A 27,178-nucleotide genomic window follows, 5' to 3' on the forward strand; every position below is an offset into this window, starting at 1 on the left:
GGCCGGGAGGTCTTGCCGCGCGGTCCCCTGCTCGCCTGCCGCGGGCTCGCCGCAGTCCGAGATCGCGAGCTTCGTTGCCGCCAGCCGTAGGACAGTATTATGTAACCATTTTTAATCTTAATTGTTAATATTATGTAACGAGCAATAACTGTACCCACGGAAACCCGTGACGACGACTCGCGCGAACCTCGCCCGCTCCTTCCTCGCCAGGCGGTGGGCAGCGGGTGTGGGAACCCGCTTGGGAAATGAGCGGATCCGGGCATCCGGGCTACTGCATCGGCTTTTTCTGTGAAAAACATAATGCCAGAGCCTGCCTGGACTTCTCTTAAACCTGGATAGCATGTAGTCCTGTATAAAAGGCTTGGGTAAACACATCTCATCAACGTTGCCTCTTTCTCCATGAAAACCTCCTTTTCCCTGGAAGGTGCCTATCAGACAATTAATGCGAATTGAGCAGTGAAGATGTGGGCATGGGGTTTGTGTTCTTGATGGAGTTCAAAAAATTGTGCATATGAACACGTAGGACGTGCTAGCCCTTGCTCTTCAGAAAAACAATCGGATCACCTGTTCCACACGCCAGTCGCCTCCTTGGTCGGCTGCCATTTGTCTGTTGAATGGCACAGTCCCTGCCAGAGTGCTGGGGGGACCTCGTCTGCGGAGCCGGCACACAGGTGGCTACGAGGGGGGAGGAGACTGCAGTCTAAACCCGCAAAGCTCTCCTTCCTAGCCCAGTGAGGGGAAGCGTGGGTGTCTTTCCTCATTGTTCTTTTTAAGTCTGAAAGGCAGCGACTGTAGGGATTATGACGTGCTGGCGGCCAGGGCCTCGGGTGCTGCCTGGAGTCTCTTGCGTGTCTCTGCTCCTTTGATGTCGGCATCGGGGGTGGGAGCAGGGCCCACGCATTCCCCCTTTGGCCTGGGTGGGAACAGGGGAGGTAGTGGGCAGGGCCAGAAGGGCTTACTGGGATTTTCTTCCTCTCTGTCACTCCAGAGGAAGGAGGTAGAGAACACTTGTTTCAGTTTGAGGTGTTTGGCAGCCACGCGCTGAAGGACGGTTTTTAATTGTAGGGTGCGGTGTGAGTGCCGTGTGGTTCAGTCCCCTCCCCATCTTGTGCTACCTGCCCTTGTACCTGGACCTGTGAATCAGGGATAATAGTTACTATCTTGTAGGATTGAGAATGGTGCATACTAACTGCTGAGGAACACGGTGAATGGAGTTATGGTAATTGCACGATTGGCATGAAGGGGTGAGAGAAGTTCCAGATTGGTCGATTAAAATGTGAGTTATTTTTAGTGCCTCCTAAGGATTTCCATCACCAGTTGCTCCTCCAGCCATCATGTAATTACCACGCCAGAACTGGGCTTCCAGACTTCCCAGAGAACACTGCATCTTTCGAATTTTGGAGGTTAGGCTCCAAAATTTGCATATTTAGGCCAGAGCCTAAATTCACTGACACTTGTGTTCCCACAAAAACCAGACAGCTTCTTGGAGTATTTACTTGTGACTTAGTAAGAACGTCTTAGGAAACTCGCTTGGACTAGAATAGTTTTACTTTTCTTTCAAACTTGGGAGGCTGCATTCTGGTAATTCTCAGGAGGAAGAATGTGTAGGAGAGACCAGGGTTTTTAAGGTGTGACCTCTGAACCACCTACATCAGAGCCAACCGCCTCTCGGTGCTTATCCCTGGGCCTCAGCTCTGAGCTATGAAACTGACTTTCTGGGCTTGGGACCTGAAATTCTTTGTCTTTGTGAAGCATGCCAGGTGATCCTTACAGGCATAAAGTTTGAGAACTGATGTGGTGTTCTGGGCCTTGTAACTGGGGCTTCTGATGATTCACTTAGAAAGTTGGCAGCTCCTGTCTGAGGGGTCAAGGGCAGAATGAGGGGTGGCTTTGAGGCAGTATGAGCCCTGTGGACCCTAGGAGGTCTGGGAGCGCATGTCGAAAGAGGCCTTTATGTGGGCCTTTTGCTTTTGTCAGATTAAACAAGTAAGTTGGCACATCTGGTAGTGGGCACGGCCATGCATCACGTGCAGAACTGGTGTGATGGACCATATTTTCTCATATTTCACAGAATTCACTGGCTGGGCGTGATCCACAGAGTCCTAACCCATCCCAAACCCTGGAACGCTTTCCGTGACGGTTTATTCTGATTTGTTCAGGAAGCATATTTCTCTTCTGTTTTCATGTGGAATGGGCTTTGTTCCTCTCACAGCTGGCGGAGGTTAAATTAAAGGGGCCAGAACATACTGAGCTGTGACTAGGATTGGGGGGCCAGTAGGCATTTATTGGCTCCATTTGCTTCTTCCTTCCCTTTTTTTCTCTCCCACTTTGGTCAGTGGGTCCGGGACTCTCTCTCCAGGGGCATTTCTGGTCTGTGGAGATTTGCCTGCAGGCACCTGGAAGAGTCTGGGCTGAACTCTAGATGCCTCAGGCTCAAATCTGATATTAGTGAGGGAAGAAAATTCTAAATGTGTAAATGGTAGCTGTAAGTCACCTACAAATAATTTTTTTTCCTTTCCTGTGCTGTGTCTGGGAGCCAGCTTCTGAGTGTTGTCACGGTAGTCCTGGTGGCTTGAGGCTGGTGGTGTACCGTTGCCAACAATGGCCGTGCAATTCCGAGCAGTTGTTCAGCGTTCAAGTGGGATGAGAATGGCAAAGGAGTGCTCTGGGTGGCTTTTGACAAGGGACCCCGCCTGTCATTCACTCAACAGGTGTTTGAGGAGCCAGTCTGTCTCTGTCATCTGTTCCTGCCTTGCTTAGATGGAAAATAATGAAATCTGTGTAGGAAGGGAGGGTGAGTAGAGGGATGGCCTGGGTTGACTGAACAATAAAATAGTGATGTTAATATATTTTGCTTATTTATTTTCTTAAAGGGAGCTGGCACATTTCAATTCTGATAGAAGTTAAATATTAACAATGTCTGAAAATAACGCAACTTAAACTTTAATATGCATGGGAATCTCTGGGGGCTGATGATAAAATGCAGCTTCTAATTTAGTTGGTCTGGGGTGGGACCTGAGGTTTTGGATTTCTGACCAGCTCCCAGGAGTTATGCTTGCAGTTGATCAGTGGCCCACACTTTGTGCAGTAAGGTCTTAATACCTTTCCCCCTGTCTTCACTTTAGTGTCTTTTTCTCTAGAAATTCTCTGAAGAGGACACTTTACTTGGTAAGAAGTATTATTAATAATACTATTACTTAATCTAAGAATTTTTGTACCAAGAATTTTCTAGTGATTAGCCCTACATTGTTATAAATGACATGCTTAAATGTGTCCATACTTTATTCCAGGCCAAATATTTGTACAGTGTCCTGCTTTGACATTTGTTTGGATTCCTATGGATTTTATTTAGTGGTTTCTCTTTTGTTAATGATGATAGAACACTTTTAGAAAGGTTTGAAACCTTTTGAATCTTTAGCAGATTTGAAAACCCCACCTGCTTTCTTTTAAGAAGGCAGGAATTGTATCTGCTTTGAGCTTGTGCATGCTAACACCCCACTTCTTCCAAAGTCCTTGCTCAGTGCCTTCATGTCTCAGCATCACAGCCTGCAACCAGGAAGGCCTCCAAGCCATAGAGAGAAGCAGTAAAGATGTCCCAGTGGGGCTTCTGGCTGAGGCCCTTGCCTGTTTTCTGTCAGCGTGAGCCTGACCCTACCTTGGGAGGGAGGATTGGGTTGTCCCATTATTTCCCTGTCAGGATAGGTGGTATTAAAGCAGCTTTTGTCTTGCTTGCACTGTGAGTTTGTTCTGTGTATAAGGCTCCAGTGTGTTTCACCTGTGCTTAATGCCACGTTTTGAAAAATTCTACCACCAAAGTTCTTCCTTGGATAGTGAAGACACTTTCGAATGTTTGTCTTTATGCCTACCCTAGTTGGTCAGTAAATGCATTGATGGGCTCCATTGAACTTTGGACCCATTCCTTTGTCATCTTTCATGTCTTCCTAGGCTGGTGGTGATGTTGGGCAACTTAATGCTTCCTGAAGGTTATAGATACTACAGGAGCTAATAATGTATTGCCAAATCAGTGAAGAAACTTTGGATTTGATAAAGTTGGTTTCTTTATGGCACAACATTTCAGAAAATTTTGTGTGCCACAATGTATTATGACACCTTAAGAGGAAGATGGCTAGACTATGGTGGTCCCAAATTTTGGGGGGTTGGGGGTGGGGCTAGAACCCCTCTTGTGCTGATTATTTCATTGGGCTAGTTTTTTCTTTCTTTAGTTCTGGGATACATGTGTAGAACGTGCAGGTTTGCTACATAGGTTTACATGTACCGTAGTGGTTTGCTGCATCTATCAACCTGTCATCTAGATTTTAAGCCCCTCAAGTATTAGCTATTTGTCCTGATGCTTTCCCTCCCCTCAGTCCCTCTCCCCTCCCTGACAGGCCCCGGTGTGTGTTATTCCCCTCCCTGTGTCCATGTGTTCTCATTGTTTAGCTCCCACTTATGAGTGAGAACATGCAGTGTTTGGTTTTCTGTTCCTGTGTGAGTTTGCTGAGGACAATGGCTTCCAGCTTCATCCATGTCCCTGCAAAGGACATGATCTCATTCCTTTTTGTGGCTGCATAGTATTCCATGGTGTATATGTGCCACATTTTCTTTATCCAGTCTATCATTGATGGGCATTTGGGTTGGTTCCGTGTCTTTGCTATTGTAAGTAGTGGTGCAATAAACATATGTGTGCATGTATCTTTATGGACTAGTTTTTTCATAGAGTCCTCTCTTTAAAAAAAAAAAAAAAGCTTTATTGAGGTATAATTCACATACCATACAATTTACCCATTTAAATTTGAAGTATGTAATTCAATTATAATTAGTATATTTATAGATATGTGCAATTGTATGTGTGTGTGTACACATTGCCGTGGTCTGAATGTATCACCCAAAATTCATGTGTTGACTCCTAATGGCCAATGTGATGGTATAAAGAGGTGGGGCTTTTAGGAAGTGTTTAAGTTGTAAGGGATTAGATAGATCCACATAGATGGGATTAGGGCCCTTTTAAAAGGGCCTGAGGGGGAATGGGTTTGCTCTCTTCTGCTCTTCCACCATATGAGGATACAGCATTTGTTCCCTTCTGGAGGGTGTGGCAACAGGGCACCATCTTGGAAGCAGAGAGACGCCCTCACCAGATACTAAACCCCAGTGCCTTGATCTTGGACTTCCTCTCCTCCAGAACCATAAGAAATAAATTTCTATTATTTATAAATTACCTAACCTGTGGATTTTGTTATAGCAGCACAGACAGAAATTGGTACTCAGAGTGGGGTGTTGTTATAGCAAATACTTAAAAGAAAAGTGGAATTGGGTAATGGATAGAGGATGGAACAGTTTGGAAGTGTTTGCTAGAAAAAGCCTGGATTTCTGTGAACAGAGCATTAAGAATGATTCTAGTGAGAGCCCAGAAGAAGAGGAGAGTCGTAGAGATAACCTATGTCTTCTTAGAAATTTCTAAGTGGTTGTGATCAGAATGCTGGTAGAATTATGGACAGTAAAGCCCATTCTGATGCAGTCATATATGGAAATGAATATCTTATTGGAAACTGGAGGACAGATAGTCCTTGCTACAAAGGGACAAAGAACTTGGCTGAATTGTGCCTATACTGTAGGGCTTTGGGGAAGGCAGAATTTAAGAGTGATAGGATATTTGGTGGAAGAAATCCCTGAGCATAGTGTTCAGTATGCTGCATGATTTCTCTTAATTGCTTACAGTAAAATGTGAGAGAAATGAATTGAAAATGGAATTTATAATCCAAAGGGAAGTAGAGGCTGGGCACTATGGCTCATGCCTGTAATCCCAGCACTTGGGGAGGCCAGAGTGAGACGATTGCTTAAGCTCAGGAGTTCAAGACCAGCCTGGGCAATATAATGAGACCTTATCTCTACTAAAAACAAAAATGTGCACTTAGCCCCAGCTACTCAAGGGGACTGAGGTGGGAGGATTGCTTAAGCCTGGGAGGTCAAGGCTACAGTGAGCCATTATTCTGCTGCTGCACTCCAGCCTGGGTGACAGAATGAGACCGTTTCCAAAAAAAAAAAAAAAAAAAAGAAGCAGAATGTAAGGATTTGGAAAATTTTTAGCTTGCTCAGGTTGTAAAAACATGTTTGGGAGAAAACACTAAGGGTGTGGCCAAGTGACCTTTTGATAAGGAGATTAGTATGGATAGAAGGAAGCCAGATGCTATTCATCAAGATAATGGAAGAATGATCCTGAAGGCATTTCAGAGATTATCAGTGCTGCCCCTCCCATCAGAGGCCCAGAGCACCAAGGCCCAGGGAACAGAACTATGTCAAAGGAGAGGCCTTGGGCGCCTGCAGGACCTCAGCATTCACTGCCCAGCGTCACTTCTCTGCTCTCTGCATTACAGTGCAGCCCTCCTTGGATATCCCAGCTGTGGATCAAGGGGTCTCAAGTGCAGCTAGTCCCATTGCTCTGGAAGGCACAGGCCATAAGCCTAGGTGGCATCCACATGGTGCTAAGTCTGCAGATATTCAGAGTGCAAGACCTATGGATGCATGGCTACCTTCACCTAGATTTGAAAGGATGCCTCAGAAAGTCTTGGGCTCAGACAGAGAATTGCTGCAGGGTAGGTCTGCTGCAGACTCCTTGCTTGGATAATGCCTAATGAAGCCATAGGGGCAGGAGTGCCAAAAAGAGCCCCCACTAGGGCAATGCCCAGCAGAGTCTTGAGGTTGAGGGCACACCAGTGAGCTCCCACAAGGACAATGCCTAATGGAGCTGTGGGGGTGGGGCTGCCGCCGAGAGCCTGTAACTGTAGAGTTACCAGTGTGTAGTGCCAGCCTAGGAGAGCTGCAGGTACCCGACTGCAACCTATGAGAGCTGCTGTGAGGGCTGTGCCCCGCAGTTGGCGGCAGGGCTGCCCAGAGCCTTGGGAACCCAACTCCTGCCCCATTGTGTCTGGAAGGCAGGACGTGGAACCAAAGATTTATTCTCCAGCCTTAAGATTGATTTGATGCTTGTCCTGTTTGGTTTTGGATTTGGTTGGGAAATGTTACTCTTTTCTTTCCTATTTCTCCCTTTTGTAATGGGAATGTCTGTTCTTTGTCTGTCCCACAGTTTTTTTTTTTTTTTTTGGTGACAGGATCTTGCTCTGTCATTCAGGCTGGAGTACAGTGGCAACCTCTGCCTCCTGGGCTCAAGCTATCTTCCCACTTCAGCCTGCTGAGTAGCTGGGACTACAGGCGTGTGCCATCACACCCAGCTAGTTTTTTTTTCTTTTTTTGTATTAGAGATGGGGTTTTGCCATGTTGCCCAGGCTGTTCTTGAACTCCTGGGCTCAAGAGATTCGGCCACCTCAACCTCCCACCGTGCTGAGATTACAGGAGTGAGCCACTGCTGAAGTCTGAATGAAGTACTTTGCCTCAGGTTGAAACACATCTTTGAGTCTCACACGTCTGATTTAGATGATATTTAGATGAAATTTTAGACTTCAAACTTCTGAATTGATGCTGGCATGAGATAAGACATTGGGGCTATTGGGATGGAATGAATGTATTTTGTATGTGAGAAGGACGTAAATTTGGGGGACCTGGGGTGGAATGCCATGGTTTGAATGTTTGTATCTCCTTATGGCCTTAACACCTCCCCAATGCAACTGTATTAAGAGGTGTGGCTTTTGGGAAGTGATAAGGTCGTGAGGGCTCCAGTCTCATGAATGGATTCTTGCTCCCATCAAAGGGCTGGAGAGAACTAGCTAGGATCCCTTTTTGCCCTTCTGCCTTCTGCCATGTGAGGGCACAGCAAGAAGGCCCTCACCAGACACCGAATGCTGGCACCTTGATCTTGAACTTCCCAGCTTCTAGAACTGTGAGAAATAGATTTTGTTCTTTATAAGTTATCTAGTCTCAAGTATTTTGTTATAACTGCAGAAATGAATAAACACACATACATTGTATATACAGTGTTCAATTAATATATTCACAGGTATGTGCAACCACCTCCATAGTCAATTTTAGAACAAAAAGAGACCCTGCACCCTTTAGCTATCATACCTCCACTCCCTGCCATCCCATTGCTCCCCCTGCTTTCCCAACCTTAAGGAACTCTACTTTCTGTCTACATAGATTTCCCTGTCCGGGACATTTCATGTGAATGGAATCGTCTGTGGTTTTTGTTAGTGTCTTCTTTCACTTAGCATAATGTTTTCATGGTTAATCTATGTTGTAACATGCATTAGTACTTCATTCCTTTTTATGGCTGAATAATATTCACTTGTATGTGTAGTCCCAGCTACTCAGGAGGTTGAGGCAGGAGAATGGCCTTAACCTGGGAGGCGGAGCTTGCTGTGAGCCAAGATCGCGCCACTGCACTCCAGCCTGGGCAACTGAGTGAGAATTCGTCTCAAAAAAACTAAAACTGAAACTAAAACTAAATAAATAAATAAATTTCCTTGTATGTATATACTACTTTTTGTTTATTCAACTGTTGATGGACATTTATGTTTCTACCTTTTGGGTATTGTGAATAATGCTTCTGTAAACATTGGTGTATAAGTATCTTTGAGTGCTTACTTTCCATGTTTTTGTATATAGGTCTAGATTATAATTGCTTCATTATACGGTAATTCTATGCTTTGCTTTTTGAGGAAGTGCCAAATTGTTTTCCAGAGCAGCTGCACCATTTTACATTCCCAATAATAATGCACAAGGGTTTCAGTTTCTCCACATTCTTGCCAACACTTGGCATTTTTCCTCTCCTCTCCTCTCCTCTCCTCTCCTCTCCTCTCCTTTCCCCCTTCCCCTTCTCCTTCCCCTTCCCCTTCCCCCTCCCCCTCCCCTTCCCATTCCTTTCCTTATAGTTGTCCTAATAGGTGTGATATGGTTTGGCTGTGTCCCAAATCTCATCTTGAATTGTAGCTCCCATAATTCCCATATACTGCAGGAGGGACCTGGTGGGACGTAATTGAATCATGGAGTTGGGTCTTTCCCATGCTATTCTAGTGATAGTGAATAAGTCTCATGAGATCTGATGGTTTTATAAAAGGGAGTTTCTCTGCACAAGTTCTCTTCTCTTGTCTGCCACCACGTGAGACCTGCCTTTCACCTTCTGTCAGGATTTTGAGGCCTCCTAAGCCACGTGGAACTGCGAGTTCATTAAACTTCTTTCTTTTGTAAATTGCCCAGTTCTCTGGTATGTCTTTATCAGCAGCATGAAAATATGGACTAATACAAGGCATCAGATTATAACTCACTGTGATTTTGATTTGCTTTTTGTTGTTGAGTTGTAGGAATTTGTATATTCTAGATATTAATACTCTATCAGTTATATGATATGCAACTGTTTTGTCCCTTTCTGCAGGCTGTCTTTTCACTGTCTTCATAGTATCCTATGATGTGCAAAAGTTTTTAATTTTTGATGAAGTTCATTTATTTTTTTCTTTTGTTGCCTGTGCTATTCGTGTGATATCTGAGTAGTCATTGTCAAATCCAATGTCAGCATAAAGATTTTTGCGTATGTTTTCTTCTGAGAGTTTAACAGAGATAATTTTATTTCTTCCTTTCCAGTTTGGATGGCTTTCATTTCTTTTTCTTACTTAATTGCTCTGGCTAGAGCTTCCACTACTGTGTTAAGTAGAAGTGACAAAAGCAAGAATTCTGTCTTGTTTCCACTCTTAGGGGAAAAGCTTTCACTATTTCACCATTGAGTATGATGTTTGCTGTGGAATTTATAACAGACGTTAACAGATATTTAATTTCCTTGCCTTGCTGGAGTGTTTCAGGAACGATTCTGTATTCTTTGACTGTCCTGGGACTCTTGGATCCAGAATGCAGTCTAGAAGCCCAGAACGAGTTGGCTGGGGAGTTGGGAGACACAGGTAACATGATTTTGTTCTATGTTATAGTGTGGTGTCAGTTCACCTTTCTTTCCAGACCTGGTGGCCATTTTGTAGTCTTCAGGGTTGCAGCAAAGGCCTTAGGTTTTGAGTGGTCTTTCAGAGGCAAGGGGGGTTCTTATACCAAGGTTCTCACAACTTTACTCCCTTTTTGTCCCAAAATGATTGAGACCATAGGGTGGTCTTGAAGGAGGTCACCTGAATAGATCCACATCCCCATCCCAATTTCACTTCGCCTCTCGTACTTCAGTACCAGGTTAGGGGACATGTGCCATTCAAGTTAGGTTGGCTTTGTAATGACTTTTCAGGGTGGATTTTGGCTTCCTACAGGTAAGAACTTTCTACCTTTGTAATATCCTGACTCATGAGTTGAAACAATAGATATGATGAAGGCCTGTGCCCCATTTAGAAGAGTAAGTCTCACGTTGCCAGGTCAGAAATAGATCCTCTTTCCTCTTGTTAAGCGTCGTGCTGAATCCTGAGAGTGGTAATCCCGCAGTAGGCAGAGAGAGGAAGACGTTGCCCTGAAGCTATGGGGAGGCCTGGGGTTCATTCCTACTGGGCTGAGGGTTCTGGTCTCTTCTACCAGTTTAAACAACAGGGCACAGATAGCCAAGAGCAGTATCAGTTGAGAGTAGCACGAATCCTGGGCGCCGTTGTGTGCTGTTTAGTTTTGGCCCGTGTTTTAACACAGGGAGAGGGCAGATGGTGAAGCTCTGGCCACCTGTGAGTGTTGGCAACCCCAGGGGGGCAGTCCGTCCTGCTGGCTGTACTTTGCTTGAGAACTGGAAATACTGGACATATGACATTTTCCTTCTGACTCTCACCATTTGTGTGGCTTATGCAGGAGGCAGGGGAGGAACATTCTAAATGACCTGGAGCTATGCATCTTGCCGGAATCAACAAGCAGGACAAGCCTTTGGGCAGAACAGTTGAGCCACTTTTCAAAGGCAGTGACCCTCTGGTACCCCCTACTTCAAACTGGCTCTGGAGGAGTAGACTGTAGTGGAGTGGACTGGAATGGAATGCCCTGCTGATTGTGTGGAGCAGGCTGAGTTGCACATGGTTTCTGGCCAGTGATGTTCATTTATGTGGCCAGGTCTCAAACTCAATATTGTTTTTAAGAAAATCTTTCTGAATGAAGAAGTCTCCATGGGTGCTTAGTCCATAAAAGCTAAGATTCTTTGCAGAGTTTCATTGGGCAGCAGTTCCATGTCTAGGGGTGGAGGTTCGGCTTCTGTCAGACTGTCCCACAGAGCACATTGAAGTCCTGGGTGCTGGGCAGGGCTGAAATTCCCAGGGGAGCACCCCCAGGGCTGGGTCCTAGGGCGCCTTGACACTGTTAAAAGTTACTGAAGGCCCCAAAGAGCTGTGGTTATGTGGCTGTATATATTGAAATTTACTGTTTTAGGAATTGACAGGCATTTAAAAAATATTTCTCCATGTAAAAAGAATATTATCCCATTATATGTAAACATAACATCTTTTATGGAAAAAAGCTGTATTTTCAAAAACAAAAAAAAAAGAGAAGAGTGGCATTGTTTTGTACTTTCTAAATCCCTTTAATGTCTGCTTTAAGAGAAGGTAGTTGGATCTCCCTCCCATCCCCCCGCCATCTGCAATCAGTCACATGTCATGTGCCCTCTAGAAAACTCCGCTGTGCATTTGTGAGGGAATGCAAGGGACAAGGACACAAGGACACATCATATCTTACTATCTTGAAGATAATTTTGGCTTCACCGCTCCTGGAGGTCTTGCCATAGGGGTGAGGTCACTCATACCTGGGTACCACGTGAGAGGGTACCACAGGTGGAAGCACAGGTGTGGGGATTTAGGCAGAGACCTTGGAGGCCAGGGGTGCAACACCCCCTCGCTGAATTCAGATAGAGAGGTGCTTGGGAACCACCAGTTCCTCTGGTTGTTCTCTTGTGTCTGTTGTTTGAATCAGAAACTCAGCAACTTAGGCCTCAGAGAGATCTTGAGGGTACTTGGTCCATAACTATTATGTGCCAAATGAGGGAACTTAGTTCTTCAGTCTTCTAGAATAATTTTATCCTTTTTTGTGTTAAAATGTGGATGCAGCCTGGAAGTGGTAATGCTAGATGCTGCATACCACCTTGATGGAACTAGATGAAGTGATTAACTTCAGTCACCCGAGTCTGGAAAGCCTGGGACCAGGCAGGGCAGCAGCATTTGAGGGACTTTTGGGAAGCTTGGCACAGCTTGAGTGTAGGAGCTGTGGTGCACAAGTACAGGCAACTGTCTCTCTGTCTCTTCCCCCAGTGTTTGTTGAGCCAATGTGATGTTCCCTGTCCTGTGTTGGCTGCCCAGGTATATACGGCACTTTCTATCCTCAGGTCACCTTTACTGGGGGGCAGACTAAAGGTTTGTAAAAGAAACTGTGATACCAACGTCATTCGATGAGCCACCCAAGAGTGCCTTGGAACAAAGGAGTGTTAATTGACAGTGACCGGAGAATAAGAAGTGGTGGCTCTTTTACCTGATATGTAAAGGAGCTGAGGAGAGAAGGGTGTTGCAGAGGAAAGCAGGGGTCTCCATCCTCTTCCTCCCCACTGCTGTTGCAGGCTGACAGTCTTTGAGTACACACACAGATGTGGCTGTGTTGCACGCTGTCAGAGGACCTGTGAGTCCCACCACCTCCTGAAGCATAAAGGTCCTTAGTGTGGTGCTCAGAGACCCCTGACCATGGGGTGCAGGGTGTACAGAACTGGCCATGAGCTGCCCTTGTAGAAGGGCAGCCTTGGAGGGAGGACGAGACAGTCATGAAAGTGGACCCATTTTCCTCTGTCAGGAGGGATGGGGGAAGTGAGGAGGACCTGATCTGTATTTCCCAAGAGAAGCTACTTCAGTAGCTGAAGCAGGTGATTTTGGCAAATATGAAGGACAGGTTCTTTCTTGGGTCCCAGGACTCGCTTTCCTCCTGGGAAGCTCGACCTCCTGTGTGGCTCCATGGCTCTGGTCAGATTCCTTAGCATCACAACAGTGGAGGACAACGGAATTCTAAAAAGATTTAGAGGAAACTTAGTAACGTTTACAGGAGACACTTTGAAATTCGATTGTTGTGACTCTTTTAATGGCTCAAATTGCGGAGAGGAGGATAACTCGTGTAATGCAATGCTAAGAGTGGATTTTGATGGTGGAGCGAAGGAAGTTTGAATTAGCTTTGATTAGAATGTAGCCTCATCATGGGGACTCCATTCCCATGGGGAGTATTGGATGCTTTAAGATGGATTCCCCTGAGTTCAGAGGTGGGCATCAGAGTGATTTGCTTGCATACCAGTCGTGCCTGTGGTCCCGGGTAGCTTTCTGCTCATCAGCCCAGTGAATGGGGCTCTGCTTTTCTCCCTTTGGCTTTGCCTCTGGTCCAAGAAGCCAACTTCCTGAAATAGAAAAGGAGAAGCTGTTCTTTGGCCAATGATTTGAGAATAGCTAGAATTAAAGTTACCAACTGTGGAGGGCGGTTCCCTGTGGGCCTCATCAACAGCTGAGGGCCCCCTTTCAGACACCTGTGAACAAGCTTCTCCAGAATCCTTGCATGCAGCTTTTGCAGAACTGCTAAAAGCAATGGTTGGTCATGCTTGCCACAAACTGCTTCTGTTGAGATCATCATTCTACGATCTTGACCAATGGGTGAGGTTTGGTTGCACTTTTGGCGTCTTGAATTCACAGACCTGTGGAAACTAGATTAGGGAGCATGTTGGAGGTGGCTCTGTAACTGACAATGCTAAGATTGAGAACATAGTGATCACATGTTAAGTGTGTATTAAGTGAATTAATGAAGGAATAATGAATTTCAGGACTAAGGGGAAACATAGAAAGAGACAATTATAAAGGAGGTGAAAACAGACCTCCCAGCTGACCGGAATGAACCCAGGGGTTTATGAAGGCCTTATTAGGGCAACTGAAGTCTTAATTTGGGAATTGAAGGAGGTAGCAATGGAGTCTTAAACTTTTCTACTCAAATTACAAGAGCCAGGTAAAAAGAGAATTAGTGCAGAATCTGGTATTTGAGTTTCCCGCATTGATTTTTCTAAATTATTTGCCAAATTACAGGTTGTTTATTTTCTTTAGCTAAAGCACCATTCAGGGTTTGCCTTTGTCATTGCACAGTTTGTCCCTAGGTCATGGGAGCTGAGGCTGTGTGTAGGTGGCTGCAGGCCTGAGAGGTGTCAGTGATGGGGTGGAGCTGGGGGTGTTGGGAGAGGTTTGAGCAGACCCAGCTGGGCAGCACCATAGGGCTGCTGGGTAGGTATTTTTGGGAAGGAGAATGCTGAGCTCTTACTCAGAAATCCAGTGTAGGAGGCAGATGATCTCCTGAAGCCCTCTGCACAGAAAAGGAACCGGCTTTGGAGAGCATCATGGGTTTCTGCTGCTTCCTCAACTGGTCTCCCCAGTTCCAGGAAGGCAGAACAGGTCATTGAGAGGCACAGCTTGGGCTTCTGGATCGTGACACAGGAGCAAAGTGGTGGATGGGTCATGTCTGTGAACAACGAGGTGTGAGCAGCCCAGTGTAGGGCACAGGGTCCCCAACATGGTGGGTCTAGTGGCTCACTGCTAGGTCTGATTTAAGAAAGATACCCGGATAGGGCTATGTAAAAACCGTCTCTGGGTCCCCAAGGAAGGGTTGGGAGCTGAGTTGTACCTGCAGCTGGTCGGGAGCCGCAGGAACTCTCGTACGTATGGAGGGAGGGTATGGCATGGGGGCTGCCACGCTGTGACTCAAGAGCGTGATGGGTGGATGTGGGCCTCAAAGTGGGCCAGCTCTGCCCAGACCAGAGCATTGTGCTTCCTGCGGAGCATCCCTGGAGTCCGTGTGACTGTGTGGCCAGAGAGCATGGTCTTGGGGCAGGCAGATGACAAGAGGCCGCACCAGAATGGAAGTCGTCTGCATTTGGAGGCAGGAAGCAACACAGAACTCTCCCTGCAGTTGGTAAGCCTACTCTTAAGGTGTCGCATGCTTCCCTGCACCTGCCTGCCCTATACCTTCTGGATCCAGGTGTCCTTTTGGAACTGGATGATCAGGAGCCAGAGGGGCCGGCAGTCTGGTACTCGTGCCTTGTGCATCTGGGTGGGCATTCTGGTACTCCTGCTTTGGACTTCCTGGTAGCCAGGCAGTGGGTACCTGGGAGGATGTTGCACCAGTCTGTGCGGGAGACCAAGAGAACTAAATAGAGGAGATCATGCACACTCATTAAAAAACAATACTGCAGAAAAGTTAGATTACATTGCTAGATAAAGTTATTTTTAATATGTCCATACCCCGTGTCAGTTTTCAATCTCGTGCGACCTGCCTACTGTATGATAGTGATGCATTTCAGAGCCATTAATCATTGTTTACCAACCTTTCCTGTTCGTAGGAACCCTATGTGTCTATTGTCTTTGCTAAATTCTTGATTTTCTGAGTTGAGGATTGGTTTTCCTTATACTTGTTTATATAGATGTTGCCCTGAAAATGTAAAACACACAGTAGTTACTTACTGAATATACTAGTGATACAGAGAACGAAAAGATGTCATCATCTTTAGAATAGAATGCCAGGCCCTCCTGGGCTCTGGGGTGTGTGCTGGTGATGGGCTAATGTTGATAACTGGCTGTTTGGGGGTGACGATAAAGCATCCAAAGCACATTGACTGTTTCCCCACAGCTTTCTTCATTGAGGAGAGGAGAGATCTTAATCAACTGTGCACGCCTCTTCACTCCAAACTATTACTCCTCGCATAGTTTTAACGATTACGATTACATTATGTTTCCTCCACAAGCAAGAATGTCTTTCCTCTTTACTTTTGAGGTGTATCTTTTTTTCTTTAACTCCTTTTTTTTTTTTTTTAAACTCCTTTAACTTTTTAAAAAACTGCTTTAAGGGAGGAAGAAAAGGAAAAGAACGGAAGAAAAAGAAAAGAAAATAGAAGGGCAAAGTCCTTCAGTATTTCCAGAAGCTGCCTGTATAGAAGAAAAAGGCCGTGCAGTTAATACTCATGTGACTTGGCCTCAAGCACTTAATGGCCTCATTGTGTTTAGGTATAGAGCAGTGATTTCTCTGGAATTCCTAGAAAGGGAGGGGGAGCCCTCCACAAGGACAGAGGGGGATCACAAGGGACCCTGAGTATAGGTTTTTGTGTGAGGAGAAGCATATAGGACCCTTGGCCTGAAACTGGATGAAAACATTCTTTCTTAGATACATTTTAAAGTTTTAAAGTTGCATGAGTAATTTGTGATCTTTATTTTAAATAGTCAAACCCAGAAGTCGGTAGAGAGTGAAATTCCCACTTCACTTCTCATGGCCCTCCTTCGAGGTTGGTGTTTAGGGTTCTTTTGGCTCTTTTGTTCTGTGGAATTAACTAATTACTTTTTTATTGATGCATAATAGATAAACATAGTTTCAAGGTACATGAGGTAATTTAATGCATTCATGTAATTCTAAAGGTCAAATCAGTGTATTTGACATACCACCTTAAATATTTGTCTTAACTTTAGAAACATTCAAATTCTTCTCTTCTTACTATTTTGAAGTGTACAATATTGTAGACTGTAGTCACTTTATTGATTTATTTAATTAAGTGTACTTATTTCAAGAATGAGCAGAAATAAGGCCTAGTATTACATAAATCAATAAGGTGACCATGTGTTTGTACCCATTAATCAACTTTTTTTAATCCTCCATACCCCCTACTCTTCCCAGTCTCTGGTAACCACCAATCTACTCTCTGTCTTCATGAGATCTGCTTTATAGCTTGCACATGAGTGAGAACGTGTCATGTGTCTTTCTATGCCGGGCTTATTTCACTTAACATAATGTCTTCCATGTTAATGCATGCTGTTGCAAATGATAGAATTTCACTCCTTTTTTATGGTTGAATAGCACTCCACTGTGTATATGTACCACCTTTTTTTAATGAGTTCGTTGTTGTTGGACACTTAGATTGATTCTATATCTTGGCTATTGTGAATAATGCTGCAGTAAACATGGGAGTGCCGATGTCTTTTTGATACAGATCCTTTCTTTTGGGTATGTACCCAGCAGTGGAATTGCTGGATCATATGATAGTTCTTTTTTTTTTTTTTTTTTTTTTTTTTTGAGACAGAGTCTCGCTTAGTCGCCCAGGCTGGAGTGCAATGGCGCGATCTCGGCTCACTGCAAGCTCCGCCTCCCGGGTTCACGCCATTCTCCTGCCTCAGCCTCCCGAGTAGCTGGGACTACAGGCGCCCGCCGCCTCGCCCGGCTAATTTTTTGCATTTTTAGTAGAGACGGGGTTTCACCGTGTTAGCCAGGATGGTCTCGATCTCCTGACCTCGTGATCCGCCCGCCTCGGCCTCCCAAAGTGCTGGGATTACAGGCGTAAGCCACCGCGCCCGGCTGATAGTTCTATTTCTAGTTTTCTGTGGAACCTCCATATTGTTCTCCGTAGGGGCTGCACTAATTTACATTCCCACCAACAGAGTACAAGGGGTCCCCTTTGGTACTTTTTCCCCAGTATCCATTATTCCCTTTTTGATAATAGTCATTTTAACTGGGGTGAGATGATATCTTGTTGTGGTTTTGATTTGTATTTCCCTGATAAATATTAGTGTTGTGCATTTTTTGGAAACACCTGTTGGCTATTTGTATGTCTTCTTTTAGAGATGTCTGTTCACGTTTTGCCCATTTTTTAAATCGGATTACTTGTTTTTTTTGCTGTGGAATTGTTTGAACTCCTTATATATTCTGGTTATTAATCTCTTGTCAGATGAGTAGTTTGCAAATAGTTTCTCTCATTTTCTCTGTTTGGAATTCCTGGGTGCAGACACGCACAGATAGGCTGCTTTCCCCTTTTTATGGCAGTGTTGCCTATTCCTAGTGCTTAGCTCTTTGCCTTCTTTATTAAATACTTGCCTTCTGTGAGTGCTGTGTGAAGCACTCTGTGGGAATTGCATCATTTCATCCTTGCATGAGGTTGGTACTGTTTTGTTCTCAGTTTACAGTTGAGGAAATTGAGGCAGAGAGTGGCTGAGCGCTTGTACAGGCTGCCCCCACCCCAGCTGGTGGAGGCTGGGTTCTGAGCCACTTTCACAGCCGCCTCCCACAGACCAGAGCGCATGTCCCCGTGGCTCCTTTAGAGCTTTTGCATGCCTTCCAGGCTGCTTCCCATGCTGGAGGAGTACTGTGCTCTACTATATTTAAGTCGGCTCCTGTCCAGACATTTTTTCCATGAGTTCAGCAAAGATTTGAGCCACTTGGCCCTGTGCTAAGAGATGGGATACAGCAGTAATCAGGACAGATAGGGTCCTCGGCCTCAGAGCTACCTCTTCTTGGGGAAAGGACACAAAAAATGTTGGCAGGAAGAAGAACAGAACTAGCAAGCCTGATGTGTTCTGCAGAAGAAGAGGCAGCCAAGGGCTGAGCTATAGACCTGTGTGGAGAGAGTCTGGAGTGGGCCAGGCGGCCTGATACCTCAGGGTGGACAGGGCAGGACAGGGTGGATGGGGAGCCTTGATGCTCTGCGGAGGCGACTGGCAGGGGAAGGTGGAAGGCGACCCGGGCCACGGGTGTTTGAAAAAATTCCAAATACAAGGCAGAGAGCATGCAAAGGCCATGAGGGAGGATAGAGTCTGAGAACCTGGAGGAGGCCAGGCTGGTGAGTGAGGTGACTCCAGCATGGGACAGCGGTGTCTGGGCAGCCTGGAGAGGAGGCAGGAGCCACACGGGTCAGGCCTGGCAGCTGTCACTGAAAAGTTGGGTGCATTTGAAGTACAGAGGGCAATGGTGTCATCTCAAGGGCTCCCCAGAGCTAGGGCTGGTTGAATGGGGAGCAGTGAGGATGCTTAGAGACAGGGCAGCTGAGTCCCAGTTCAGATGAGGGGCAAAGGCCTGGAGTTGGCAGCAGAGATGGAAGGGAGTGGATGGCCCTCAGATGCTTCTGCAGCCAATGAGTTGGGCTAGCGGATTGCATGGATGGAAGGCAGAAGAGAAAGTTGGGAATGGAGAACTCTTGTTTCTGCCTTGTGCAGTTTGGTGGGTGCCATGAACTGGGGGAGAGGAGGGATTTGGGCAGGCACATTTAGGTTGCTTCCAGTTTTTCTGTATTAAAGTGTGTAGTAATCATTTTGTGTGTGTATGTGTGTATGTACACGTGTGCATGCATGTGCGTCATTCTGTAGGATAAGCTATTCCAAGTAGGATGCCTGTGCCCAAGACTAAAGTCTGAAAACTGCTGCCCCCGCCCCAGCAGGCCTCCTCACGCCTGTACAGTATGATCCCACCTCTGGTTTAGGGGAGCCCTGTTGTTGTTTAGGCCATCCTCAACTCTGGGTAGTCCCAGTCCTTTTAATTTTCAGCTATTGATTATAGCTCATGTGTTTGTTTGTCTATGTCTCCCTGGTTCCTAGTGAAGTTTAGTGTGTTTCACATGTCTGTTTTGCAAATTGTTTGTTTCTATCCTCTCCCCATTTTTATGTTGGGCTGCTTGTCTCCTATCTCTTATTTCAGTAAAGAAGAGATTAAATGCAGATTGTTGGCTGCGTGGTAATGGAAATATTTTGTCCCAAGGCTTTTTGCCTGTCTTTTGATTTGTGTATAGGGTCTTTTGATGAACAGAAGTTAGTTTTTCCTTCATGGCTTCTAGGTTAAGAATCTTGCTTATGAAGATCTTCCTCACTCAGATTTTATAACATTATTCTTCTGTACTATCTCTTAGTAGTTTAGTAGTTCTTGTAATGTTTAAGGCACATATGGGAGGTGAGGATATGACCGTTGGATCTTAGTGAGCATAAGCTGCCAGCTATCCATGATCTTATTTTTAATTTATGTGTCATCATTCACCTCTGGCTGCATTCTCTTACCGTATTCTGTGGATGGACATGTCTGTTCCTGTATCTGTAAATCAGCAAGCTGAGTTCCTTGAAGACAGAGCCTTCCTTGGGATGATTTTGCTTTAACTCACTGATGTGGAGGTGGAGTGGCCGTCAGTAATGTGAGGGCTTCCCTTTAAAGAAGGTGGTGCGTTTCTAACCCTTCTGATCTTCTTTTGGGTTCCTCAAAAATTTTTTATTTTCTTCAAAGGGTCTCTTGTATATTCTTAAGTGTGTTGTTTTGATTGCTTCTGCGAATTAAATAATTTTCACCATTAGACTTCCTAGGTGTCTTGGAGCTGCTGTGCAGAAGGGCTGGGGAAGGTTTGTAGCTTGCTCTGGGATCTCAATCTTATTAAACGTTCAGATCGGTTCTGATTATTTTTCAGTGCATGGTCTTACATTTCATCTGTAAATAGTGACAGTGTATTAGTCTGTTCTTGCACTGCTATAAAGAAATACTTGAGACTGGGTAATTCATAAAGAAAAGAGGTTTAATTCACTCCTGATTCTGCAGGCTGGACAGGAAGCATGGCAGCATCTGCTCGGCTTCTGAGGAGTCCTCAGGAAACCTACAATCAAGGTGGAAGGCGACGGGGGAAGCAGACACGTTTTATATGGCTGGAGGAAGAGGAAGAGAAGTGGGGGGAGGTGCCACACACTTAAACAACCATGTCTCGTGAGAACTCCATCACAACAGCACCACGAGGATGGTGCTAAACCATTCATGAAGGATCCACTACCACGGTCCAGTCACCTTCCACCAGGCTCCCCCTCCAACACTGGGGGTTACAATTTGACATGAGATTTGGTGGGGACACAGAACCAAACCATATCAGATGGTTTTTAAAAATCTTTTTCAATTCAACATTTACACCTTGTTTCTGTTTCTTACTTGACTATATTTTCTAGACCCCTAGAACAGTTATGGCTGATACAGACATTGTAAGCTTTCTGGCCCTAATTTTAGTGGGGACGTCATTTGTGTTGCTTCATTATGTGTGCCACTTGCCTGCTGGAAGTTTTGGATAGATGCCTTTTTTCAGGTTGAGGGGGTTCCTTATTTATATCTCATCACTAAAATCTTTAATTCCTGGCATGCAGGGGATTTTAAAAGAAATTCTGTTTTCTTCTGTGCTTTGGATTTCAGGCTCACTCTTGTAGATTTTCTTTTCCCTAAAAGGAAATGAAAAATCTGTTCCAGCAAGTGATGGAAAGAATCAAAATGAACAGAAACTTTACAATTATTGCAAAAGTTTTCTATTTTTTCCCCTTATCATACAAATTATATTTTATTAAAATCACAAACTATGTGGCAGAGATTCATACATCCAGGTAGCTGTTGACTTGCATCTTGGCTCTGCCATTGGTAACTGTGTGGCCTTGGCATATAATTACCATCTCCTAGCCTTGGTTTCTGCATCTGTAAAATGGGGTAACACTGCCGCCTCAAAGGACTGACATTTAGTTGTTCTTAATTAAAAACCGCCAATCTTTGCATGTTATGTTTTGTGACTCACAGGCCTTTACTGCCTTCAATTTGATCTTCAAAAAACCCTCCCATGAGAGATTGTAAAGCATTTGGTAAGATTCTGACAGGTAATAGGTTGTCAATCAAGGGTGGCTGCTATTGCCCTGAGCACAGTTATCATGGTGGCATCATCTGGAGAGTCAGGAATGGCTGCAAGCCCTGGGATTCTAGTCCCAGGGATCCTGTATGCTCGGTTATGGAATAAAGACACGTGCCCACTCTTGTTTCAGTGTAGCTTGTGTAGCACGTGGTGCCATGGTAAAAATACTTACGTGTGTGTTTGCAGATTTGACTCTTCTGGATGAATAGTGGCGTGTATTTTTGTGCCAAGTACACACTGTTTTAACTACTTTCGCTTTAGGGTGCATTTTACTAAATGATAAGTAATTCTCCCTTAATGATCTGTGATTGACCATCTTACCACTTATTTTGTTAGTTTTAGGATTATTCCACCTGGTTCTAAGAAAAAAATGCTTGAATTTAGATAGATACATACTGCATTTCATTTATAAAATTGTTTTGGATATTTATATTACTTTTAAGAGAATTAATTCTTATGATGTTTAATCTTTCCATTCGAGAACTTAGCGTGTTTCCATTCATTTAGGTATTTTTATATCTCCTAAGTAAGTGCTGTAATATTTTATGGTTTGTATAAGATTATTCTTAGGGCTAGCCTAAAATATGCATACCTATGTATGTAAGCTATTGTGAGTGTGGTCTTTTCTGTAGGTTTTCTGCTTAGTCGCTGTTCTGTGCGTGTGTCCTCCGCTGCCTCTCTCCGCTCTGCTGGCCTTTGGCTAGTTTTAGAGCAGTGTGCTGCCTCTTTCAGGTAGGCAGCCTCTGACCTCCGTGTGCGTCTGGCCTGCATGGCCGTAGGGGGAAGCACACTCTCTGGCTGACCCATCTTTGTGCTTGCTGGGCTGGTGGCTCCTGGAGGCCCCGCACTAAGGATTATTGGGCCTGTTGGTCCTGCTTGACCCTGAAATTGAGACCCAGGTGGAATCTGGGCCTCTTTACACATTTTGGCTAAGTTTTGTTGGTTTCACTGATGGTGGCAGTCAGAAGCTGCTCCTGGGGTGTCCGTGCTCTGCCCCCTGGCCATTCACTGTCTCTATGGCCCTCTCCTGGTGTCTGCCGGTGGACAGGTTAGTGAGGGAAGAAGGACCTTCCTAGGATTGGGCCAGATGAATGGGTCTCTGGCAGCTGAGTTGCTGCTGAGCCTTTCTGTATGTTTGGTGATTTGAAAGTACAACCGCTCTCCTATTCCACAGCTTGTGCATCTGTGGGTTCCACATCCTTGGATTCAACTAACCATGGATAAAAATATTCACCCCCCCCAAACAATCAAATACAACAATAAAACAAATAATTCAAATCAAAACAATACAGCATAAAAGCTATTTACATAGCATTTACGTAGTGTCAGGTATTGTAATTAATCTGGAAATGTTTTAAAGTGAATGGAAGTGTGTAGGTCATATCCAAATACTACGCCATTTTATAACAGGGACTGGAGCATCCTCTGATGGATTTTGGTGTTTCTGGGGTCCTGGAACCGGTCCGCCATAGGTGCTGAGGGATGATGTTGGTAATGAGGTGGGATGGTTTTTGTTTTTGCTTCCATCTGCTGCCCGCTTCTGTGGGCCTCCTGTTCTATCATCTTTACCAGGAAAGGAGCTGTGGCTGCTGGATTTGCATTACTGAATGAAGATGCTAGAAGATATACCTGATAAAAGTGGTGTGAAGTTTGGCTTTTTTTTTTGAGGCAGAGTCTCACTCTGTCACCCAGGCTGGAGTGCACTGGTGTGATCTCAGCTCATTGCAGCCTTTACTTTCTGGGCTCAAGCGATCCTCTCACCTCAGCCTCCTGAGTAGCTGGGACTACAGGCACCCACCACCACACCCAGCTAATTTTTTTAAAAAAGGTTTTTATTTGTAGAAACAGTGTCACACTATATTGCCATAACTGGTCTCGAACTCCTGAGCTCAAGCAGTCCTCTAGCCTTGGCTTCCCAAATTGTCGGGATTACAGGCCTGAGCCACTGTGCCCGGCCTGTATTTCATACTTAATTGTTGTTTCAGCTTTAAGCTGTCCACAGGTCCTGGCAATAGCATTCTGACGTTTTATAATTACTTTTTAGAAATGTTCCTTTTAATTCCATTCTGTTTACATATTTCTCAATTTGTCTTCATAAGCACCCTCTTACTCTGGGAAAACACAGTCGTCTTTAAGTCGCTGATATCAGTACAATACGGAGCTTAATTTTTTTTTTTAACTAAAAGTATTCTGTCCCCTTCTGAGAAGGCCTAGACTTCACTCCGGAGCTCTGTGGCTGAACAGGCTGAACACCCTCGTCATGAAAGTTAGGATTTGTTGAGTGTCTAAATAGTCACTGTTATTACTCTAAATATTTAGTGTGAGAAAGCTAGACAGAAGGAAAACTTTATATTAGCTCAGGAATTTTTGGAAGATATCAAAGATACTAAACAGAAATCAAAAGGCCCTTTGTTTCTGGGATATTTTGAAAGTAAGTTAAGACATTATTTGTTTTTCCCCAGGTTAATATATTCTTTAAGATCTCAAGTTTAAGTCGTATCTAAGGGGAAACTGCTTAAGAAATCTCTCCTGACTGATAGGGAAATAGCTGAGTGAGTCCTTTAGACTCTGTAACTTCTGTCCAGTGGTCCAGGTCAGCGTGTGAAGCGTGCTGGTCTGCTCTCGGGGTGTTGGTGGTCTGGGTGTCGGTGCCAGATGAGGCCACTGTAAACAGAGCCGAGAGGTTGTGTTTGCAGCAGGCTTTCCCCTGTGTGTTGATGGGCGAGCACTGAGGTTATTGAGGAGGCATTGTATCTTACTAACTCTTCAGTTTATCAGGTTCAAAGATCATGTTGTCTTTATTTTGTCAACTGTAAAGACTAACATCAACTTCCTAGAAAGTGGACAAAAATGGATGAAGTGGTGATGGGTTTGATAAAACAAGTATATTTCAGTTTACCTCAATGATGTATTTAATTTATCGTGCCCATGAGAAAAAGCAAACCTTTCAAGCACATGTCTTACGTTTGAAGCCACATGCCTGAAGATGCATTAGGAAGTGGTCCTGGGCATTTGAATCAGAATTGAGGAAAAGATTAGGCTCTCTAGAGATGGGACACACATCAGGATATGAGAATTAGGGGTGATTCATATGCTGTTGTGACAGTGACCCGAAGTCCGTTTCCCAGTGTTCCCATTGCCATGTTATAGACCCTTATACCTGTTTGACCATGCACCCTTTTTTCTTATCTTGTAGTCATTAAGTTACTAGAACTTAGAAATATTCTAGTCGACACAGTCATCTTGATACTTTCCAAACTTCCAAATTCTTTGAAAGGGTTAAAGCAGATACCCTTAATAAAATGCTTTTGCATAGGCAGGTGATGTTCAACTTTGATCAGTCTCATAATCGTGTATCACATATCTCCCCTTTTGGTCCTAAAAAGACCAGCATCCCCTGTAAACATTGGCAAGCTTCATGGCTTGCAGGTGGCTGGTGTGTTTCACACCTGAAAATGGGAGGATTATTTGGCGTGTTGTAGTTAATGATGACTATACATTTGTTTAACATTTGCTATACGTTGGACCCTGTCCTAAGCCTTTACATGCATTAGCTCATTTAATCCTAATAAAAGCTCCGTGAGAGAGATACTATTTTCATGCTGATTTTATAGCTGGGAACACTGAGCCCCAATGACTCAATAATTTACCCAGACATCAGCCGCTAAGGGGTGGCATCTGGAGATGAACCAAGACTCTGGAACCTGGATTCTTAGCAAGCATGTTCAGCAGTACCTGTTTTAAAAAAACAGCCATTTGATGACTATAGTTGCACACTAGTCTTCTTATTTCTGGGCCCAGGACTTCTTGATGTTAGGTAAGAAGCAGGGGCAGGTTTCCTTTTCATCATTATTTAACAATTAGGAAAATGTAGCTTCTGACTCCTTCATGGAGGAATCCGTTGAGAGCACCCACGTTGTAGGCAGGGGACCTCCTCTAGCACAACAGCGATAGGAGGATCCTGGATGGCACCCTTGCTGCATACCAGTCACACTGCTAAGTCATTCTCTCTGTGTTTCATTTAAACGTGTTGAAATCCAGTGGCATTCCAATGCAGGGTATTAAAATCCTCAGTGAGGTGGGTTTCATCCCCATGCTCTGCAGTGGGACCAGAGCCTGGGAAGACCAGTGAGTTGCCCAGGTCATTACAGAGTCTCCTCCGGCAGGGGTTTGAATTGGTCTCCACCCTCTTCTCCACACCTGGAACACCTGTGAACTGAGGGCTCCATGCCTTGAGCTCTCAGTTCATAGGACTTGAATGATGAATCAAAGATCAGAGCCAGAATTGGAACCCCAGGTCTGCCTGCTCTGCAGCCCTCTCGTGGAACACGTGTGCGCCATGCAGAGTGCCCAGCAGGGTCTCTGCTGAGAACAGTAGCAGGGACTGTGGGCTGGGACTGGGTCTGACGTGGAGGCAGGTCCCTGCTGGGTAGACTGAAGGGTTGTAGCCTGGGAGGACCCTGACCTGGGCCCGAAGTGAATTCTAGGGAACTTTGCCTTGCTAGAGGGCAAAGGTCTGTGTGCTTTGTACCCCGCCTGCATTGGAGGCAGCGTGCTTTGGAGACACAGAGATGTGTGGGCAGAGCGGAGAGCCCAGGGCATCTTCCCTCTGTCCTCTGTCTCTGGGCATCACGTGGCACCTGGAAACCTACATCTTATGGAGTCACGTCCTTGTTTTGTTCTTCAGAACACTCTTTTAAATGATCTTCTTGGAGAAAAATATTCTTTCATGTCTGTTTTAAAAGTTTTATTCCTGGGCTCAGAATATAAGTTCATTTGTATAAATTCTATGGAAGTTCAGTGATGGCCCCTTTGACTTTCCAGCTTTGGCGCTGACCACAATGCTGAGCAGGAAGCAGCAGCCACAGGCCCAGTGACTGGTGGCTCAGTGACCAGCAGCCCACTGACCGGCAGCCAGGTCCTCACCTGGGTCCTCTCAGTGAAACCAGGGTGGCTGCCCCAGCAGACAGCGCTGCGGAGCCAACTCCTGACAGGTAAGCCCTATGCATGACACTAGTCACTAGCACCTTTCTTTGCAGGAGAGTTGCCTCTTCAGTATTGATTAAGGTGGTCAGTGAATGCGTGTCACTGTAGGTAGAGGCCTGATACTAGAACCGTTATTCCAAGGCTCCCAAAGGGAGTCTCCCATCTCTGTCCTCTCTCTCCCTCTCCTCCTTGACTCGGCTCTGCCTGGGAACACCGGGCTGAATCGGGTAGGGACGGGAGGGCCTGGGCTGCAGCAGAGCCGCGCTGTGCAGACTCTCCTTGCGGGCATGCCTCTGGGCCTCACTGGTCTCCCTCTGCCCTTCCATGCGGCGGGGGTAATGCTGCCTGCCTCCCGGGTCACTCTGGGCGCCCCTCGTGAGCCTCAGGAGTTGGTAGCTGTTGTTCTGAAGGTGGGCTAGAACACAGTGCGGGAGGGTCTTGACCCATGCCTTGTTGCTGATGTGTGTGTTAGTGTGCCCCTGCCTCAGTCAGCACTGAGATTGGGGACCCTGTAACTAACGGAGGCCCGGGGCAGTGTTGGCGCCCTTGCCTTCCCTCGGCATGTCAGCCTCAGGTGGCCCTTTCTGGGAATGGACCTTCTCTTTGTCGTGGTCGGCCCTGGGTATGGGATTCTTACAGTGTCTTTGGCAGGTCCGAGATGGTAGCTGCAGATGCAGGCAGGGAGCTGAGGCCAGAACGGCTTCAGCACAGAGACCTGCCGGAGCCTTTGCCTGCAGAGGGGAGGATGCTGTTAGCTCGGGCTTCCCCGCAGTATCCCGCAGGCTGGCTGGCTACACAGCCGAAGCTTGTTTTCTTCCAGTTCTGGAGGCTGGAAGTCTGAGGTCAGGGTGACAGCTG

The 27,178-nt window shown here is 45.5% G+C and overlaps 1 protein-coding gene across 46 annotated transcripts in view; it reads left to right on the forward strand.

Annotated features, from left to right (window-relative positions):
- GRB10 (growth factor receptor bound protein 10) overlaps positions 1-27,178 on the forward strand; it is a 203,955-nt gene that overhangs the window by 10,346 nt on the left and 166,431 nt on the right. For 30 of the 46 annotated variants that reach the window (XM_074034979.1, XM_045389134.3, XM_074034977.1 and 27 more), the window contains exon 2: positions 26,159-26,328. The exons of 15 other annotated variants lie outside the window; for them this stretch is intronic. The gene's annotated coding sequence lies outside the window, so the exon portion shown is untranslated. Of the gene's footprint in view, positions 1-26,155; positions 26,329-27,178 lie in introns of those variants that run through there. One more of the 46 variants, XM_065541959.2, reaches the window with a different exon arrangement.

This window comes from Macaca fascicularis, chromosome 3, assembly GCF_037993035.2.
Source record: "Macaca fascicularis isolate 582-1 chromosome 3, T2T-MFA8v1.1".
Taxonomy (NCBI): Eukaryota; Metazoa; Chordata; class Mammalia; order Primates; family Cercopithecidae; genus Macaca; species Macaca fascicularis.